At 59.0% G+C, this 20,869-nt stretch overlaps 1 protein-coding gene across 1 annotated transcript in view; it reads left to right on the top strand.

The window, feature by feature from the left end:
- The window catches only part of MAD1L1 (mitotic arrest deficient 1 like 1), a 346,750-nt gene that overhangs the window by 75,686 nt on the left and 250,195 nt on the right, over positions 1–20,869 (top strand). The window lies entirely within an intron of this gene.

The following is a 20,869-nucleotide window of genomic DNA, read 5'->3' as shown; positions in this document are numbered from 1 at the left end:
GGGGTGTCAGGCACCTGCCGTCTCCCCTCGAGTCTCTCCCAGCTGGGATCTTGCCTTCCTCTGAGAGCCAGGGACGAGGTTACTGGTGTCCCTTTGGAGACAGAACGTCAGGTGGACAAGGCTCTGGGTTTCGGAAGGAGCTAGTGGACCAGACAGCCTCACCCCCTGGGCCGGCTGCTCCTTGCTGCCTGTGGGGGAAGTGCCCTGTCACCGAAGCCCCGTGCCAGCTGCAGACTTGCGCCCAAGGCAGCTTGTGGGAGACAAGGGCCCGGGGCCAGGTGAGGCGGCAGCGGCATGCCCCACTCCGGTGCTGCCAGCCTGGGACTTGGACAGAGCTAGTCGTCCCTTCTGTGGGGAGGGGACAGGCACCCGCCCTCCTGTCCCTCAGGGGCATTAGTTCAGGGATGTGTGAGGTGCTGGCCTGGGGTTGGTCGAAGACCTGCTGGCATTTTCATTTCTCTGTGTTTGGGCCAAGATTCCGGGACGTTTGGGTCAGGGGGAGCTGACCAAGTGGAGTCTCCCAAGTGGAGACCCCGAGCACTGGTAAGCAGTGGGGCGCCCGGATGCCCTTGGCTTTGGGGTCTTGTGTGGAAGCCAGGCTTGGCTTCTGGAGATGAGCGGGTGCTTTGGGGACCCTGAGGGCTTCCAAACCCACAAAGATGTGGCCACGATGGTTTGCTGTGTTGCAGGGGGGCCAAACAAGGGCTCTTCGGAGTCCACATCATAGAACTGTAGCCTGGACGGTCCTTGGAGCGCACGGCGAGACCGAAGCGCAGCAGGGAGACTGTTCATGGCCGACCCGGGCTGCTGACGGAGTCAGCCCGGAACGCAGGGCTTCCTGCTCATTGGACTCTTTGTCTTTTAACACATTTTTGTCATCTCAGAGAGGCCTTTGCAGTCGCACCCAGAGGCCTAGAACACACAATGATAAACCTTCAAAGTTTTTATACCACCAGATGCACAGGGCAGAAGCTCTCAACAAAGCAGAAACGAGGTCTTACCGTCATTTAGTCTCCAAGTGTTGCTGAGTGTGAACCTGGGAGCAGGTGATCTCTGCGCACAGGGTCGCCTGCATGGCTCTGCTCCAGTGAGGCTGGGCTGCTGAGGGTGGCAGCCACCCTCCTGTCATGGGGAGTGCAGTGAGTTCCGGCAGCTTCCGTCAGGGTGGCAGTCCCCATGTAACCGGGATTCATAGACACAGCAACAGGACCGTGTGGTGCCATAGGTGCGGGTGTTGGACCTCCCCACACCGAGACCCTCGCCCCAGCCCATACTGGAACAGCTTGGGCTGGGGTCTCTGGGTGAAGGGACCTTGTCCGGTTTCTCCCTGTGGCTGGTGGGGGCCCGCGGGGTGTGTCCTTCGCCCCGCCAGCCTCTGGCAGTGTTTGAATGACAGTCTATCATGGTGCTTTTCTGGTGGCTTCCGTGTGCTCAGGGCAGGCACAGCGATGGCGCCGGGGTAGACTCCTGGGGCCACAAATCCTGTGGCCAAGGCCAAGGGCTGCATTGGCTGAGGGCAGAGGGGACCCTGGCACACACCTTTGTTGGCCAGCCTTGACTACAGACCTGGGACCTTGAGGGTGGAAGGGCTGACCTGTGGGCCTGTGGGTTATGAGCTCACGCCAGGGGTCATTCTAAGTCATGCTGCCCAGCCGTGAAACCAGTTCATGGTGGTGCACTGCCCACGACCGGGGCTCAGGCTCACGGCCACCGTGTGGGGTGCAGTCCTCCCCTAGTCTACATGGGGTCTGACTGTGCGCGTGAGGAGACAGGGCTGAGGTACTCGCTGTCCATCCTCATGCTGGCACGGTGCCTTGGTGACAGGGGAGTCTCGCTGTCTCGTCTGGGGCCAGGCTGTGGATACTGAACCCAAGATTCTAGGCGCTTCTGTTCCATCAGGTTCTCCGTCAGGTTCTCCATCTGGACAGTGAGGCTGATGCTCCCTGCTTTATAGGTTCATTGGAGAATTGAAAATGGTGAGAATTGTGGACCCTGTGCAGGTGCTCAGTGGGCGGCAGCCATGGCTGTCTGGAGTGGGGTTTGTGGTCTCTGGGCCTTACGCTGGCTCTGCCCCATCTGTGGCAGAGGCTTGGATTTGGCGTTCCTGCAGTGTCTTGGAGAGCCGGTGCTGAATAAGTCCTGTTGTGGTCCTCGCAGCCCTGACTCAGCCCTGGGCTCAGCGATGTTGGGGTTGGGGGGGAGCCAGGGGACCCCAGTGGCTTCCTCGCCTGGGGTTTAACTTTATCTTCAGAAGCGGGAAATGCGACTTGGCGGTTCGTGTCCTGGACCTTCACCTCTCAGTGTAGTTTTTTCTCCGTTTTGTCGGTCTTTGTTTAACTCCTGTTTGCTGCAGCACTTCTCTCCACAGCTACGTGGTCGCAGCCACAGGGGCCTGGGACACGCGTGCGCCTGTGGGGACACCATCTCTGCCTCCAGTCCGCCAGGAGTGCTGTGAGCCAGGAGGCCGGCGTGCACAGAGACCTCGGTCAGCAGGACGACTTGGGAAAAGTGTGTGTGGGGAGCTTCCCTCTGGGGGGACAGCCTGTCCCAGCCCCTTCCTTCTTCCGGAAGCCTGGTTCAACTGCCCATGCCCTCAGCCCCCCATGGCGGGGGCTTTTTAAACCAGGAGACTATGACATGTTTCCCTCCTACCCCCCAGGAACTCTTAGGTGATGTTGGTCCCTTGGAGCTGCTTTGGTGGGGCAGTGTGGCACGTAGCCAGAACAGAGGGGGCACAGGCCTGGTCCAGTCCCAGCCCTCGCCTCGTCAGCGGGGTGAGGGCAGTGCGTGCGGTCCCGGACAAGGGCGTACATGCACATCTCAGCACCGACGGTGGCTGCCAGGGCTGTGGCTCTGCTGGGCCCCAGCACCAGGCCTGCTTGCGTTCCCTCAGTAGACACGCCAGGCCGCTGGGATGCGGTGTGGAAACCCTAGCCCAGGAGAATGGTCCCGGAGCATGCTCCTGTTTCCAGGTTCAGGGCCGGGAGTCAGCCTTGTGTGTCGGAGCCTGGGAGGGCACTCGGAGCGCCCCGGGGACCTCAGGAAGGCTGGTCTTTTCCTGGCTGAGGTTTGCCCCTCACTCAGCTGGGGAGAGGTGGTGTGGGTGAAGTACTGGCACTCTGGTTTCTGGGGTGGGGTGCGGCAAGAGACGCTTTACAAGTTGCAAAGAGGAAAGAAGAAGGAGGCACACAGGGTTCTGTAAGTCCTTAATTCTGCTGCGTGGTATTTCTGTTGGAGAACAGGGAATGCCCAGTCTCCACACTCCCAGTAAGAAAACACCATTTGCGAGGCCATTTAGGTCAAAGGGTGTGCCTGGGTGATCTCCACCCTTCAAAAGCAGACAAATCTTCTTTATTGCCCCCCACTCCTCCAAGGTGGTATTAGAACGTAGATGTCCCTACACATTGGGACAAAACTAGAAGCCAGTGATACCTGAGTGTTGTTTATTGTTGGTGAAGAGGAGATAGTGAGAGAATCTTACAGAGCCTTGGAAGTTGTTCCTTGTCCTTTCGGAAGGGATGCATGTAGACGTAGCCACCAGCCCATCCGCAGCCCCCACAGCAAGAGCCAGAGCAGGTGGTCAGGCCTCCTGCACTCTCCATCTGGTGGGGCTGAAGGGGGCTCCCATTTCCTGAGCCCAGGGCCTGCGTCTGGGAGGAAGAGTCGGGGCTCCTTGTTGACACGTCTCAGTTTGTCGATGACTTTGTGCAAACCCGTTGAGCCGTGGAGCTCGCCTGCCGCTGGCTCATTTTAAGGAGCAAGCCCAGGAACACACCTTTGGATTCTTGGGTACAAGTGCAGGATAGCAATTCTCCGACATCGTAAGGCGATGCCATAGCACTTTGGTGCTTTGTCTGGCAACGCATTACAACGCATTAAAACCCACTCAGCCCGGTAGCGTAGCCCAGAGGAGGCACAGAGAGATGGGACAGAGCTGAGATGGCAGAGGACGTGGCCCAGGGGCCTCAGTGTCTGCTGGGTACACTTAGCTCAGGCTGGCTTGTTCGGGAACAGTGGCCTGTGGAAGGTATCATTCAGCACGCACAATCTGGGTGGTCTCTCTAGGTCCTGCTGGAAACTGGATAAAACAGCGGGAGCACAGAAGCATGCACCGATGAAGGAAGCTCCGTGAGGCCACCAGAAACTGCACATACGTCAGCATCTTCGCTCCTCGCACCACCGGCGCCCTGGACGCTATAGCCCATGTTTGCGTCAGTCTCACCATCACGTGCCTCCTCCAGGTCGGAGCTCAGGTGTGAGCCCAGGTGTGTCTGGCTCCAGAACCCGGGTGCGCTCTCATCATTTTGCCTGGGTTGACTGTGGATTGCTCCTCGGGGTCACAAGCCCTTTCTTCCCGGCCCTTGGCTGATGCTGAGGCGAAGACGTAGCTGAGCAGCGTCAGGAGGAGGAACAGCAGTGATTTCCCCGTGCCTGGGCCGTAACGGTCAGCCCATTGTCAGGCGCTGGACACCTGTTGATACCTGGTGCCGCAGACCTTCTGGGGGAAGTGAGCTGTGAGCCCTGCGTGGGAGGAGCCGTCCTCCTGCCTGGGAAGATGAGACACACGGAAGGCGGTCCGATCTTGTCCACGCTTCCCAAATGCCAGAATCGCTCAGATTCCCAGCTGGCTGCTTAAGAATCATGTGCAGGGAAGTCTCCCGATGTGCGGACTCTTGGGCTGTCCCTCCAGAGGTTCGTAGTTAGAGCTCTCTGCTACCTGCAGGTTTTGTCTGAATTAGCACACTCTTCCACCTGTTGACCATCACGTGCAGACTTGTGATTGTGCATTGGGGGTGAGAGTCCAGCATGTGGTCTGGCCGAGGCTGGACTCCTGCCCCCCCACATAGCAGAGGTCCTCGCCCCCCACCAGCAGTGCTCTCGCTTTGTCGTCTTGGGATTCCTTGATTCCTTTACGCTAAGAAATGATTGAAAGCAAGGAGCTTTTGTTTGTAGGGGTTCTGTTTTTCAGTAGTCACTGTTTTTGGAAATTAAATTTTAAAAATTATCGACAATATGTTTATAATTTCCTTAAACTTATTACCTCTTAACAAAAAATGTATTTTCTGAAACAGTAAGATGTAGTGAGAAGAATGACATTGTTCTACATTTTTGCACATCTTTTTAATGTCTGTTAAATGGAAGATTGTTGGATTCTCATATCTGCTTCTGCACTCTGTTGTTCTGGACTAGAATAGCTGGAATATCTGAAAAAAATCTGGCCCCCTACAGATCTGTAGTTGGAAGGAGGAGGACCTGGGAGGTCCCCACAGCACCTTGGTGCTCAGAACTCTTCGAGGTCGGTGGGGGAGGGCTGAAGAAGGGGTGGGACTGTCATCTGACACCGGTCAGATGATGGCCAGGCCTGCCTTTCTGTGTGGTGTTCCTGTGAGTTTAGAGGGCATTTCGTGATGTTTTCCCATCTGAAATTCAGGAGTACCGGTCATTGAACATCTGGGAAGACTAGAGTATGTAGGTGTTACTCCTACATACCCCAAAGAGACCTGTTTTGCCACACATTGGGGTGTTTGAAGGAGGAGGCCTCTGTTTTTCTGTAGCAGAGAGTATTTTCCCTGTAGGTGTTTTTGTCTAGATGGTTCACGTCGTGGGCTGGCTGGGCTTGAGGTGGCTCCCACTGGGTTTCTACTGAAGTTACGACCTTGGCCGCCTTAAGGCACTCGCTGGAGTGCAGTGGGGCTGCCGTGTGCCTGAAGGGGCTGAGGCCTGTGGGGTCCAAGAACAGTTCTCAGTGAGAGGACGGGCCTCCTCAGACACAGCTGAACTCACTTGAGCTCTTTGGTGACTGATGCCATTTAAATGGGCAGGTTTTTCTTCTCATTGTGCTAGAGAGCTCACTTGTGGTCAGGTATTTCTATCTTTCTTCCAGATAAGAAGCTAGTTGCTTCCTCACCAAGACTGGGAACAAGTCAGGGATGTCCAGTTTGACTTCATGCTGGAAGTCCTAGCCGATGCAGTAAGACACGGAAAGGAAATATGTGCAGTGGGAGGCGGGAAAGAACACTGTTGGTAGATGACACGATTGTCTACACAGGAGATTCCAGAGAATCAGCCAAAGGACTCTTAGAACTCCCAACCATCACAGCAGGGTGGTAGGACGCAAGGGTAACAGGGCCAAGTCACTGCACGCTCCTGTACGCCAGCAAGGAGTGGCTAGGATGTGAAGTTGAAAACCTCCCGCTTACGTGAGCACCGAAGAAGACAGACAGGCAGGCAGAGTTGGGTATGCACGAACCCGCAGCGAGGGACACAGTGTGCTGTTGGTGAGAGAAGTAGGTCAGTGGAATGGAACCCAGAGCCCCGAAATAGACCCCGTGAATACAGTCAGATGAGCTTTGATGAAGGAGCAAAGGCAGGCTCCTTAACACACGGTGCTGGAACTACTGGCCGTCCCCGTGCAGAACGCGCATCTCGGCAGAGACCTTGCCACAGAACTTAACTCAGAATGGATCATAGACCTAAGAGCAAAGAGCAGAACTTTTACAGAAGTCCTTGAAGGTTGCAGGAGATGTGGCTGACCTTTGGTTTGGCAATGACTTTTTAGATAAGAGATCAAAAGCGTGCTCTATGAAAGAAAAGCTTCGTAAGCTGAACTTCGTTACAATTACAGACTTCTGTTCTGTGGAAGGTACTGTTAATGGAATGAAAAAATAAACCATAGTCTGGGAGAACATGTATCTGATAGAGGACTGTGATCCAGAACCTACAAAGAGCTCTTAACACTCAACAGTAAGAAAGCCCGATGACAGAACGGGCAGACACCTGAACAGACACCCCAACACGGAGCATCGGTGCACGGCGAGCACGCACACGGGAAGATGCCGCACATCATGTGTCCTCGGGGACACGCAGCGGAAGACGGCGAGGAGACCAGAACACGGCCAGCACCAGACGCTGGCGGGATGCGGGGCTGCTGGGAACGCGGAACGGTGTGGCCACGCTGGGAGGGGCCTGTGGTTTCCGCCAAAACCAGCCACGCTTTTGCCGTGCGATCCAGAGGACGCACTCCTCGGCATTCGCCCCCAGGAGATGAAAACGCGGGTCCAGCTGACACCTGCACGCGGATGTTTCCGGCAGCTTTACCCACCACTGCGCAAACTGGGAAGCGACCAGGATGCCCGGAGTCGGTGATGGACACACAGGCCGTGGGCCGTCCAGACGGTGGACTGTGACTCCGGTGCTTCAAGGAAGGGAGCTCTGAAGCCATGGAGGAACCCAACACGCGTGTCCCTAAGTGACAGAAGCCAGTGTGGGCCGGCTGCGAACGGTGGGAGTCCAGCTGTAGGGCGTTCCGGAAAAGGCCGGGCTGCGGGACGGTGAATGGTGGGTGGGTGCCGGGGCTGGGGATGGGGGGACGACTGAGCATGGGATTTTTTTGGGCAGTGAAATTGTTCTTTATGACACGGGTATGTAGGTAACATTTCACATTTGTCCAAATCTGTAGAACGGTGAACTGTGATGTAAACTGCGCACTTTAGTAATGCGTCAGTGTTGGTTCATCGGTTGGGACAGGCGCAGCACCCCCGAGTACGGTGTTAAGGGGGGGACCGGGCGGAAGATACGTGGGAGCTCTGCAATCTCTGATCAGTATTCTGTCAATCTAAAACTGCCCTGAAAAATAATGTCTGTGGATCAAAACAGAGACCAAGTAAGATGGGCCTGGAGAAAGAGCTGTCCCCGCGGTCAGACTCTTGGGACAGACGCAGAGGGACGTGTCCTCTTTGCCCCCTGACTTTCTGGCAGCGTGGAGCAGACAGGGCTGCGCTGGGTCAGGAGGTGCGAGTCCCAGGTCTGTGTTCGTGAAGGTGCGTCCGTTCCCCAGCCTCTTAGAACCGCCTGACAGCCCTGGTGTCACGGGCCCTACTTGTAAGCGGGCTTCAGGCGGAGACGGGAAGACTTTTCTGACTGCAGTTACTGCCTCGGTGGACGCAGATCCGTTTCTTGACCGGTGGGGACCACTGTGCTTCCTGGCCCCAGTGTGACCTCAGCTCCAGGAGCCAGGGGGGGTGGTGGGTGATGAAGGTGGGGCAGTGGGCCGTTGGGTAGCGGGAGCCCCTGCAGGGGTGAGATGTGTAGGAGGAGATGCACCAGGCTGCTCTGCAGTCACCCCAGATCAAAACAGCGGTCTCAGCTGGAACGTTCCAGGCCACTCTTTGGGAGGAGGAGCTGGGAGACCTGGAAGCTGTGCTTGGCATCCCCAGGGACAGGGCTGAGCAGGGAAGGAGACATGGAACTTTGAATTTTAAATTGGTTTAGATTCCTTTCAGTTGAACAATCTCCACTGTTCCTTGTCTGTTTCTGTTGGAGAGCCAAGGATGCTTAGTATTCTCTCATTTCTATGCTCTGCTAATTTTATTATCTTTCCATATTTTCTTGCCATAAATGTAACAGATTTTATTATGTTTAAGCCATTTTTAATATAGCCTCTCATAAAAAGCCAGAGGAATGAGGGGGATTACATGTTGCCAGCCCTCAGAACGCTGGTCCCTTGCATTTTTAAGCTTTGGGCCACGACTGCCTCGGAGCCCCCCTGAAATGCTGTTAGCGCTGGTCCCAGCACGGGCTCTGCTGTGTGCGCCGGGCCGGCTGTGGGGTCCCCGCAAAAGCAGGTAGCCTGTCTTCCCTTTCAGAAACTTGCAGTGCAGTGCGAGAGAGAAGACCTGTATGAGCTTCTGTTTGGGAAAATGGGGCACCTGAGGGAGAGGGTGGCTCTCTCCATGTCACCCCTTGTGGCTCAGGGTGACGGACTCCCCAGGCTCCTCTCTCTGTGTCCTGTCCGTGGGCGGAGACTTGCTTCTTAGCCCCGATGCCCCTCGGTCAGACAGGAGTATCTGCACAGTTGCCCGTGGCCGGACTGTGTTTGCGGGGCTGGAGGAGACAGGGTGTCCCTTGGGTGGTGGTCCCGATTGCGGCTTGTCCCTGTAAGTCCTGAATCCCCGGGCCCAGAACGTGGTGGTTGTGCTGTGGGGACGTGCCTGGATGCTGCCCGCGTGACCGGTTCAGGTCCGCCTGGACCCCTCCGCAGGGGAGACCCAGGCCGCGCCAGCTGCTGCCTGTCCCAGAGGGCTGGGCATGTCAGCTGGGAGAGCCGCACCAGTGGGACGTTTTAGGGCAGTTTCGTGATTCATTTTACATGTCCGTGACGTTTTTATAATTTATTCCATAATATGTCTTTGTGTTAATTATGAAACATCTGCAGAAATTAGTTTCCCGGGAGGAGACATGGCCCTCCAGGATTGTGCTGTGGTTCGCATGCGGCCCCCTGGGGCACCCTGAAGCCACAGCCGGCAGGCCACCCCATGCGTCACACCGCTGGTGTTTTTGGTTTTCTCCTTGCCCTGACCACTCAGCAGTCTTTGCTCTGTGTCTGTGCCCTTTGGGAAGGTCCCGGGCTCTGTAGGCAGCAGTGGGGAGAAGCAGCCACGGTCAGTGGTCCCCAGTGCTTCTTGATCCGTCACTGTCCACTGCACCCCCTCTCGTGCCTGCCTCTGCTGGCCATGTGGACACTGGCAGGCTGTCGGCAGGGTCAGCCCTGTGGGGCTTGTGGTCTAGTTGGAGTTCCCAGCTACAGTGGGGGTCAAGAGAGAGGGCCGGTGCGTCTGGTCAGGTGGGCTGGGGGCACGCTCTTGGGGTTTCAGTGACGGGGTAGGTGCTGGGCCTTGGAGGCCATCCAGTTCTGGGAGAGAGGGTCACAGGACTGACACACACACTGTCCCTGGGCCTTGGCAGAGAGCGTGGTGGCCACGGAGGCCCACCTGTTGACACGGGGCTGCTTTGATACAGTGGGAGTGAACTGGCAGTGTCCTTTGCCCTCGGCCCCGGGCTTGCCCACTCCTCTGCCAGGCCCCGGTTCTCTGACAGTACAGTGCTGTGAGCCCCTGTGCCCACTGACCCCCCCCCCCATCTGTCTGCTGCTGTGATGCTGGCGCTGCAGACAGGACCCTTGGGTGGCTGTCAGCCGGGCAGTGTGCTACAGAGTGTCGCCCCCCCCCCATCGCCCCTGCTGCCTTTCCATGGACCGCCTCGTTCTTGTGTGTAGAGAAAACTCCGTCTGTGTCTCCAGTTGTGGGCAGAGTGAGCTACAGTCCCCGCGGTGTGTCCGCTTTGCTTGTCTTCCTCTGTCAGTGCGACGAGTGTGTCGGCCTGGCTGTCTCTGCAGACCAGCAGCTTCCGGAGGCACGGATTGCATGGATGCTTTCCTCTCCACGTGAGAGGAAGTCCCTAGGGCTTCACGTCCTTGAGTCGTGTTTACCACTGGGCCTCGGAAAACCAGTTCTCAGCAGCCTTGTCATGGGCAGACGGCCAGTCAAGTGGCCGCAGAAGAGGTGTTGTGGACCGGAGCTCCAGGGACCCTTTGGAGGCAGACCGCGCACACGTCCCGCAGAGATCAGTCTTCTGCTTCTCTGTAGCTGTTCAGCGCACCCAGGCTTCCGCAGAGGCTGAGCAGGCCCCGACTGGAAGCCCAGTCCTTCTCCGTCTGCTGCTTCTGCAAGGGGTCCTGCCAGGCCTGTCACGGAGACGATGCCACTGCTTTTGGCAGCTGTCGAGCCCGGTTCCCACTGGCTCTCAGCCTAGAAAGGAGATCAGAGCGCTGCCTGCCCACAAGTCCAGTTTCACCCTCTGCGGTGGCCTGTTGTGTCGGCCTCCCCCGAACGCTGTTGGCTGGGGGTCCCATGTCGCCTCTCTCTGGCCGGGCCATTCTGGCAGCAGTTGGCGCTCTTCTTATGACCTGAGACACCTCTGAATGACACACGTTTTGGAGCTAAGGCCGTGAGAGTGCTTGTCCCCCTCCCACTGGCACCTTCTGGTTTCTGCACTCACTCCCCACAAATTTACCCCTGACTGGCCATTTCAAGGGTGCGGGTGGAGAAGGGAGTGTGGGTTCCAGCACGTGTGAGGGCGGAGTGGTGGCTGCCTCCGGAGACTTGAGTGAATGGTCCTCCTGCTCCGGCCCGGAGAGCAGGCTGTGGCCAGACCAGGCCAGCAGGGCGTGGGGAGGCCCAAGAGGGGTTGGCGTGCTCCTGTTCGAGGGCACAGAGGGCCTTTAGTGCCAGGGCAGCTGGGGCACGGGGAGCTACGTGCAGTGGCCGTGCAGGCCCAGGCTGCAGGCCAGACCCCCGGCGTGCTCTCGGACCGAGCGTAACTGCTCCTTACTGTTGCCAGCTTGGCCGTGCCTCAGACGCGACCCACGAGGCCGGGACTCTTGATCTGATGCCCCATCCAGGAGGTTTCTGTGACCACTGAAGCAGGGCATCCTGAGCTGCTCTCGGCGGTTGTTCCTCGAAACAGTCTTCGTCGTTTTTGCTCTCCGCGAATCGTTTCTTGATGAGGGGATTGTTTTATGGGAGTTGAACTGTCTCGGTCCTTGACGATGGTGCGTGCTTCTCTGCCTCCCAGCCACTGGCCCTGAGAGTGACCGGTGTCGCATTCCAGACGGGAGCCTGGCCCTGGGACTCTGCAGCTGAGCAGGCCGCCGGTTTTTAAGCAGGGCCATTTGGTGCGATGAGCAAGGCCCTCGGCTGCAGGACGTTGAGCTAGCTGCCGACAAATGCAGTTCAGTGACAGGAATGCAAAATAATCAATCTGGGACCAGAGATGTCGAAAGACTGTGTGCAGAACGGAATTATCATCTGGCTGCACGAAGACCCAGTTGATTTGGAAACAATCTGGGGGATGCTTCAGCTGCCGTGCTGTGGCCCAGAGCAGATACTGAGTCCCGTGCACTGAAGTGGCCTCAGTGCATTCTTGTAACTGATGACCGTGATCAAAATGCATTCTATTTCTCGAGGGCCCGTTGTGTGTGAGGAGCTCGGCAGGCGTTGGTCGGAATCATCCTCACGGTGCGGGGGGTGGCACGAGCCGCAGAGATAAGGGCTCAAGGTCGCAGAGCTAGTGCTTGGAGCCTGTCCAGACCGGGTCCCAGGCTGGCCGCTCTTGCTGTGTGCTGTTCTCTGGACTGCCGTCTGCAGTGCCAACAGGGTGTATAAGGGCAGTGGGATTCGTGGTGACCCAGCACCGCCAGACTGTGCTGTCCCCTCTGGCCCAGCTCCATGGGAGTCTGGCACTGAGAGTCACAGTGACCAGCCTGTTTTCCAGGCGTCTCCCCAGGGTGCAGAGGGCTTGGAGAATAAGCTGCTGCAGACGGGGGGGTGTCCCTTGTGGGCCTCTGTGGGGCTCCTCCTCCTTCCCCAGCTCCTCTCTGGGGGCAGCAGTGCTGCCATGTTCCCTCAGCTAGACACTGCCCAGTGGCACTGGTTCCTGAACGTTGTCCTGGGCCTGCGCTCGCTGCCCGGGAACCACTCTGGCCCAGTGCCCTCCTCTCTGCTCACCTCGTAGCCCGCGGGGCCTGCCTACCGAGAAGGTGTCCCGGGTCGGCGCCTGGGCTTGCTGGCCTCTGTGCAGTGCTCCCAGGCAGAGCCCAGCTGCGTCCTGCTGTCCTGGGTCATCTCTCCTGCCCCTAGCCTCGTCTTCCTGCTGCTCTCCACACGGGTGTCCGCCTCTTCTTGTGGCTGGGGCCTCCGCTCCACGCTCCCGAAGCCCCATCTCCATGGCCTGTGATGCCGCATTGTGGGCACGTCTTCTAGGTATTCCTGCACGGGACCCCGGGCCGGAGCTCACTCACGTCAGCACCGAGCAGATGCCTGAGGGAGCGAGGGACCGACATGTGGCCGACTGTGCGGGCAGCGCAGGGAGGGAGGGGCTGTTCCCACAGGAGCGGTGGCAAGAGACCCTTGAGCCGGGCCGCAGACACCCTGGTCCCACTTGTGTTCATTCTTCCCCCGGACTTGCCTTTGGAACGCGTGCATCATTACTCCGATGGACTGCTTTAGCGCGCGTCCCCAGTTTTCCTTCGCCATTGGGTTGAAGTGCCCTGTTAGATGCACAGGAACACGATTTATCAGCCAGGTCGCCTGGCAGCGTGAAGTTGGGTTATTTATTGTGAGGTCTGTGGTTTCTAATGAAGCCTGAACCAGAGGCGGGCAGCGCCGTTGCTGGACCCCTGCCTTGACAGGGCCCAGTGTTCGATGTGGGGCTGGTGCGTGACTGTGTCGTGACTGCCGTGCCGAAGTAACTTACTCAGCGTGCTGTTTGCAAACCCTGGGAGTGGCCACAGCAGCCAGTCCTCCTCACGGGTGGCTCTTCAGAGCAGGGCTGTGCGCCTGTGTGCCTCGCACGATAGCCGCGAAGGGTCCACACGTGGGGCAGTGGCCCGTGGCAGCTCTCTGTCCTCACTCTGAGTGACTGTTCAGAGCGTGTTTACTGGGGGCCTGCGGTGTGAGAGGGCCCCGCACCTGCCCAGCCCTGCCTTGTGAGGGACGTGTCTGCGCGTGTGTGCTCCGCGGGTCCGGACTCTGCTCCCCTCTGTGTGTGTGTCTGGGAGGGCCTGGGTTTTCATTTATTTGAAAATGAAATTTGAAGCTGCCCCTGTCATGGTTGCTCTTAGGTTTGGTCTTCTTTACTTTGGGTTCAGTGAACTGGGATCCTCTGCGAGTTGCTCTTTGGGAGTTTTTGGTCAGTGGGCCCCACTTGTAGCCCAGCATGCACTCTGGGCCAGGGCAGGGGGAGGCCATGCCCCTGTACAGCGGAGGAGCCCAAGTGCAGTGACCCGGCTGTGGTCCACGCGGAAGTCCCTGGTCACTGCTCCTCCCGCCCAGGCAGGAACAGCACAGGAGCGTCGTCCCCTTGAAGGGGTTGGCGGGCTGCCCCTGGCCTTCCTCATACATAGAAACACAGATGTCAGCAGGTGGAGGGACAGCGGTTTGGGTACTAACTGGCCGCCTCCTAGAAGCTGAGTGCTGGCTCACTTTCAAACAGAGGCTTGAGCTGACTTGTTGGATAGTCTCTTCCCGAGATTTTGAGGCTGGGCAAATGTCAGGACTCCTTCTTGATATTATCTCCTTGGTTTATTGTAAGAGCTGCCAGTGAAAGACCCCAGGAAGCCAGTGGATGGAAACCGAGTCAGGAACCGTGCCGAGCCTGGAAACGATGTCTGGGGGACTTGCATCCTCCCGTCCAGGTGAGAGGGCTGGGGGTGCGTCGTTCTCTCCCATGTGGAGGCTTGGAGGAGCTTCTCACCTGGCCTTGCCAGTCAGGAGCCGAGGGAGCCAGACGGGTGCCTCCACTCACCAGGACGGGTGAGTGTGGGATGGCTTAAACTGTGTGTTGGAAACTTGTCCTGAAAACGCAGGGCATCTTGTTTAACCAGCCTGGGGAAAGCGTCATTACCTGCTTTGCTGAAGTGTCACCGGCTGGATACCTGTGGCGGGGGATGGAGAGTAGGACTCCATGGGGTGACACGAGTGTGGCCAGGCTGTGGCCACGTGCCACCCTCTCCCCAGCTGGTCTCTGCCCTGTGCTCTGCAAGTCCTTGGGAAGGGTGCCAGCCCACGTCCACTGCATCGTCTCTGCTGGCATCTGCCTGTCCCCGACTGTCCCGTGTGTCCCAAGTCCAGGGGCCCGCCTGTGTGAGCCACATCTGTCTCCTCTCAGCCGCCCACCTCTCCTTTCCCTTTGTACGCCCCCACCTTGAGGCCTCGCCCTGGGGGCCTGGCTTCCCCTGACCCTCCTAATAGCCCCTCGGAGGGTGGGGCTGCTTTTGCTCCTGCTCTTGGGCTGACCCCCCAGGAGTTAGAGCTGCTTCTGAGATCTGGGTCTGGAGACCGATCCCGCCCCCTGCTGCCCGCGAGTTTCCGGTGTGAGAGGCAGGCGCCTCTGGCGCCTTTTGGGGCCATTGGATGGTGTGGGTGCTAATTCACGTAAGGTGTGTAGCACGGTGCCTGGCTGACTTCATTTTGTGGTCAGTGTCACCGTCATGACCTGGTTACAGTGCCATTCTGGGGCCTCCACCGCGGCCCTCTGCATCACCACCAGCCTTGCCCTGGCGTGTGCGGCCTGCAGTCTGGGATAGGTGGCGCTCCTCCTTGCTCCCCACAGTGCTGGTGGCACTTCCCCCAGCTCCAGCCCGTCCCGCGTCCTGGAGTCCCTCCTGAAACATCCCCCATGCGGGGGAAACCCCCGCTCCCCTGGGCACAGTCCTTCTGTGGCTCCTCCTGGGGGGGGCACCTCTGCTCTTCAGCGTCACTGTCTTGAACAAAGGAAGGCTGCCTCCCTCCAGACTGGGGCTCCTGGACTCAGAGACAGGGCCCCCATCCTTGCTTATGTTCCGTGGGGGCCTGCCCGGCCCCGAGAGTAGAGGTGACTCTTGCGTGAGTACAGGGTCGAGGCCAGGCCGCTGACGGTGCCCAAGCCACGCAGCTGCCTGCGAGCTCTCTCCTGTCTCCCGGCAGAGAAGTTGTGGTAAATGGGGTTGTGCAGTGTCCATGCCTGGACTGAGCTGCTGCCCCCCCCCCCCACGTCATGCACACAGCTGTCTGCATCTGCTGTGCTTTAATGGAGGACCACGCAGGGGCACTGGCTTTCTCGAAGTAACTAAAAAGCTTTTGCCAGAGAAACAGAGGGTGCTGACTAGTTGGTGGCTTTATTTATTCATTTCTGGGCATGAATGGTAAACAGCTTTGCTTCTTGGCTCAGCGGGAACAGATTGGGAGCGTTTGCCTGATTGATTCCTTACCTGCAGGGACACGCGGCTGGAGGGGATCTATCGATTTGGCACCTCCTGCCAAACCCACTCTGAAATAGGCTTAATTACCTCAAGACCAGCTTCCTAGCACCAAGTGTCCCATAAATCTCCACTTGGATTTGTCGCCCTGCTCAGGCTGCTGCCTCCCCTGGGTCGGACGTCTGTCCCTAATGTGTGTCCTTGAAGGAGCCCGGCTCTGCTGGCTGCACCTCCACCTTGGACCCAGAGTCCCAGGACCACCGGGTGGGTTAGTTAGTCGTAAGAGAGGGAAGCCCACCCGTGCCCGGCCTAGGTAAGCATGCTGCAAGTCACCTCCGCGAGCGGCCAGAAGATGGGTGTCGGCCTCAGTCACAGAACCAGTGGTGAAACCGGCGCCCCTCTGCTTCTCTGCCCTACCCGCGGCCCGCTGTCACCTGCTGTCAAGCTTCCCTGGACTGGCCATTTGGCCGCTGGTGGCCTGGAGCCTCTGACCCAGGGTTTGTTATGGGACTTCGTTTCATCCCTGACCGGGTGCGGTCCCTCGCTGCCCCTGGACCAGCTTCAGCACGCCAAGATGGGGCGTCCGTGTGCTTGCCCCTGTGGCCAGGGCGTGATGGACAGACAGTCCCACGGGAACAGGAAGGAGCAGGGAGTGCTGGCGACATAATAGTAGCTGTCCCCTGCATCAGCCTCTTGGTGGACGGAGGTGAGGCTCTGGAGTCTGTGTCTCTGCATGTAGGTTCCGTCTGTCCTTTACTGGCTGTGACTGCTATGCAAGTAGGCCCCCCACTGCCTGCCCTGACTGGCCAGCACCCCCCCCCCCGCCCCCGCAGGCTCAGGGACATGTTACCTCCTCTGGACGCCTGGGCTGTATCTCGGCCAGCTCTCAGCTGCTGGGAGCGGGCGTGAGTGTGTCTGTGCCTGGTTTGTGGTTCAGGATTTGGTGGGTGGATTTTAAGTGGCAGTTACCAAACAGAGGATACTACTTACACTAGGAGAAATGAAAACTAGGGAGCGGACAGGTCGTCTGCGGGCAGCTCTGAATTTGTAGGCTGTGCGCGATGTGTCCTGCTCGCCGTCAAGGTTGAGGCCCAGCCCCGCGGCTGTCCTTGTGCCATAGGGACCACTGCTCCGCCTTCTCTCAGTGATTTCGGCCTTGTGGGCGCTGGAGCTCTGACCTCGTCCTGACGGCTCGGGGCTGCAGGAGACACCAGTGTCCTGGGGCCGGGAGGCGAAGCGGTCTGCCCGCAGTCACATGAGACCAGGGCCCTGGAAACCCGCCAGCTCCGTCTGCCTCCACCAGGGCTGGGCCGCTGCAGTGAGATATTTGTATGTCGCCTGTCTGTGCTTCCCGAGGTATTTAGTGAGAAACTGGTACTGTAGAAATGACTCCTCATCTCCCGTAAGCCCCTAGCAATCTCCCCGCCAGGCTCACTCACTAGGGTAGTCGCTGTGAACAACTTGGGATATTTTCCTGGAATTTTCCCTCCGTTTTTATGTGTGTGTGTACCTGTGACCCTCCCTGCCTGTCTCTGCCCCTTCTGCTTCGTCTGTGTGTCTGTGTGGGTCTGTGTGTCCCTGTGGCGTGGGCCAGTGCCAGGCAGTTGGCTCCTGATGGGGGTAGAGCTTCATGAAGCTCACGGGCGTCCAGAGAGGCGGGTGGAGTGGCATGCCAGGCCTCGGGCGGGCTCTGGTGTGGCGGCCGTTGTTGGTGGGCCTCTGGCCTCCCGCGGGTGCATTCGAGGACTGTCCTGACTGCAGCGGCAGCCTCTGCCCGGTCCTTCCGTGCTGCACTCAGAGGGCTTGCCCTGAAAAGCAAGAAGATAAATGAATCTGCTAATGGGCTTCCCACGTGGCGCTGTGAGCCTGTGCCAGTGTGCACGTCGGGAGTGCCAGGCAGGAGGGTAAGTGCTCCTTGGCTGTGCCGGATGAAGTGCCAGCGTGTGGTTGTTCACAGACCTCACAGCCACCAGTGGGGCCCTTCGCGCTGGTCGGCCGGGAGCAGACGCAGCTCTCTTGAGCCCCCGGGACCCCGTCCTCGGCTGTTCCCAGCGCCTGCACTAAATGTGAAAGCCCAGGTTGCTAATGAAGTCATGGGACGAGAGCTGGCCGTGACATCTCCGTGCCCTCTGGTCCCTGCCCTCAGGGAGCCTGCGGCTGGAGCGTCCTGCTTGGCTGGGGTGCAGACGCTCCATATCAGAGCCCCGCGGTCAGCATGTGTCCAGTCTTCCCGTGAAGCCCTGGGGCTGGACTGTGGCCTCCTGTCTCAGGACCGTGTGGTGTAGCTGCGTGCTTCGTGAGTGCGTCCAATGCGGGCCTGCGCTCCGTGGCCATCTCCCCAGTCGATTGTGTGCTCTGCGCCAGAGGCCGCTCTGTCCCCCTTGCTGGGCTCCATCACCCCATCCCATCTGAGTGCTGTGGGCGGTGTTGGGTGAGGGAAGGAAGGCCCCGTCCTCGCTCCGTCCTCAGAGGCCACACACACCAGGACCATGCTGTCCACCCTCTCGCCTGGGAGAGGTCAGGAGGCGGCTTCTCTGTGGCCCGTGGCTTCTGCTCAGGATGAACTCCCGACGCCTTCCTCACCACGAGGCTTCGAGGTGCCGTTCTTCTCCACCTTTGTCCCTCCCCTCCCTCTGCAGTCTCCACACATGCTTCTGTTTACAGATCTCCTGGAACGATGTGCCAAGATAATTATAATGTTTTATGTTTTAAAAAAGCCCTGGCTTTGTGTTGTTGGGGAAACAAAGGGAGGGCAGACACAGCTCTTGGTGCTTGCGGCGGCTTCTGAGAGCCAGTCTCATCAGGGGCGTGGAGAGCTGAGCTGGGGTGCGTGCAGGGGAGGCGGCGGGTTCCCGCCTCACGAAGGAGGAGCACATTGCCCCGGGTCCAGAAGCTCTGCTGGTACTGCAGGCATCTGCCCCCAGTCTCGGGCACGAGGGCCCTGTGGGCGGCCTGTCCACGTCTCGGGTGGCGCAGACGCCGGGCGGTGCCCCCTCCAGTCCTCCTGGTGCTTTGCGAGTTCTGTCCGTGCACGGTCCTGGTGGACCACGGTCTCGCGCTCTTTCAGAGGACTTGGTTTGTGAAGCTGATTTGTGGCTAGCATGGGGACGGCTGCCCTTGGGAGTGCTGGCTGTATTTTCAGCCTAGGAGGAAGTTATGGAGGGTTTGGGTGGTGGGCGATGGGATCCGAACTCTACTTTGTTGCGAGGTATTATTTGGTATAACACACAGGATAGGTTGCTGGGGTGGGAGCAGCCAGGTGGAAATCAGTAGGAGAGAGGTGGATGTTTCGGGGAGCAGACGGGCTGTAAGGAGGTAGTCCCAGGGTTCAGTGATGGACAGGGCCAGGCTGGGAGCGCGGCGCTGGGGGAAGGCAGAGAGAGCACGGGAGGCTCCTGGACATATGGCTTTGAGCTCCTGTGGTTAGAAGTGCTAATCTGGAGAACTTGGGAGGAGGAACAGGAGTCCAAAGGCTTCGGGCTTAATTTGGGTGTGTGCAAATTGGAGGTGCCCTGTGGCCCCTGTGGGAGCAAGTCCCAGTGGGAATGGGTGGAGCCAGGTTGGCATTAGACCTTGGGGTGGAGAGCGATTTGGGGCTCTTCTGCCCAGGACATTGATGGGGACAGCTTGGGATCCTCCTGGGAGGAGGTGGAGTGAGGAGAGGCGTGCCGAGCGCAGCCCTCGGGGACGGCCCTTTTACAGGGAGACAGGGTGCTCGGCAGGAGAGAGTGGGGCACAGCTGTGGATGCTGCCGGGGGAGAGGCCGTGTCTCCAGCATCTGGCGCAGGGCTCCCCTCCCCATGCAATACCCTGCGTTTTGGGGTACGTTGTCTCTCAACTCAGAGCATCTCCCAAATCTCCGCCCCTTGTCCTTCCATTGACCACCTGCAGCTGAGTTCTGTGTATGGGCTGGAGCTGGGTTTGTGTCCATCCCACAAGGTCAGAGCGCCCGAGGGAGCTGTTGGCTGGGGCCGATCGCAACAGAGCCCGGGGTCGTGAACCAAAGAGCCACTCCGGCTGGCATCTTCCAGCAGCCCGGGGTCGTGAACCAAAGAGCCACTCTGGCTGGCATCTTCCAGCAGCCCGGGGTCGTGAACCAAAGAGCCACTCCGGCTGGCATCTTCCAGCAGCCCAGAGTCGTGAACCAAAGAGCCACTCCGGCTGGCATCTTCCAGCAGCCCGGGGTCGTGAATCAAAGAGCCACTCCGGCTGACATCTTCCAGCTCTTCCCCGATCAAAATGAGTCTGTGCTCTGTGGCGCCCCTGCCTGCAGTGTCCCGGTCTGTGCTCTGTGGCGCCCCTGCCTGCAGTGTCCCGGAGGGGAGGGGACTGTCATGAGGACATTTGTCAGGAGGGGTGAGAGGTGCGTCCAGTGCTGCACGGGGTACACAGCCTCTGGGCTGGCAGCTTCTCCGCTCAAGAAGGGGTGGGGGGACACTTGTTCTGACTTTCACACGGGGGATGACGGGGAGGGAGAGCAGGGAGAGGTGGGGGTGAGAAACGTCAGACACGTGAAGCACAGCAGAAGCCACGTGCATCGCCAGCGGGCACCCCCTGTCCTTGGGCGTAGCACTTGGTGGGGATCCTGGGAACCCGGCGCCCTGCGCAGCCCCACGGGCACAGCCTCTTCCATGCCGACCTCTGGTTGTCCGGGCCGAGGTTTGGAAAGCAGCCCTTGTGCCAGCAGGCTTTCCTAGTGGCTGGCTGCTCACGTGGGGAGTCTGGGGTCTTGAGCCAGGGCTTGTCAGCCATGGTCTGTGTGGGGCGTGGAGGGGAGACGTGGAGCACCTGTGAAAGGGAAGCTTCCTATTCTAGAAGGAAGATGTGGTGCGCACGGCCGCGGATGCCGGATGGTGTGTGCATGGGGCTTCATTTGGCCTGTCGGCTCTGACAGGGATTTCCGGAGGGAAGTGTCCAGTCTGGGACAGTGCTGCCTCCAGACGGGCAGTTCTGGGCAGCGGGCCACTGAGGACATAAAACCCGGAAACTGCAGAGTGGCTCGGGGGCTGGATGCACCACGCCTTTGAGGGAAGGGAGAGTCTGAGCGGGGCTGAGAGGGACACGTCCTGTCATGTGGTCCAGGAAGCCTGGGCTGGCCGGGCCTGTCGGCAGGGACGGTTTCTGCAGCGCTGGCTTGGGAGAAAGGCCCGTAACAGAGCAGTGAGGTGGGCCTCCAGTCCCTGACTGACTGTACATGGTGAGGGCCACACATGTGGGGACGGAGAGGAGGCCCAGCTCTCACTCCGTGCAGGTCAGAGCGGGGGTCATGAGCACACCCTGTGTGTTGGCTGCAGG

The sequence above is a fragment of the Ursus maritimus genome, unplaced genomic scaffold (genome assembly GCF_017311325.1).
Source record: "Ursus maritimus isolate PB19 unplaced genomic scaffold, ASM1731132v1 scaffold_2, whole genome shotgun sequence".
Classification (NCBI taxonomy): domain Eukaryota; kingdom Metazoa; phylum Chordata; class Mammalia; order Carnivora; family Ursidae; genus Ursus; species Ursus maritimus.
This window is presented reverse-complemented; position numbering and strand designations above follow the sequence as displayed.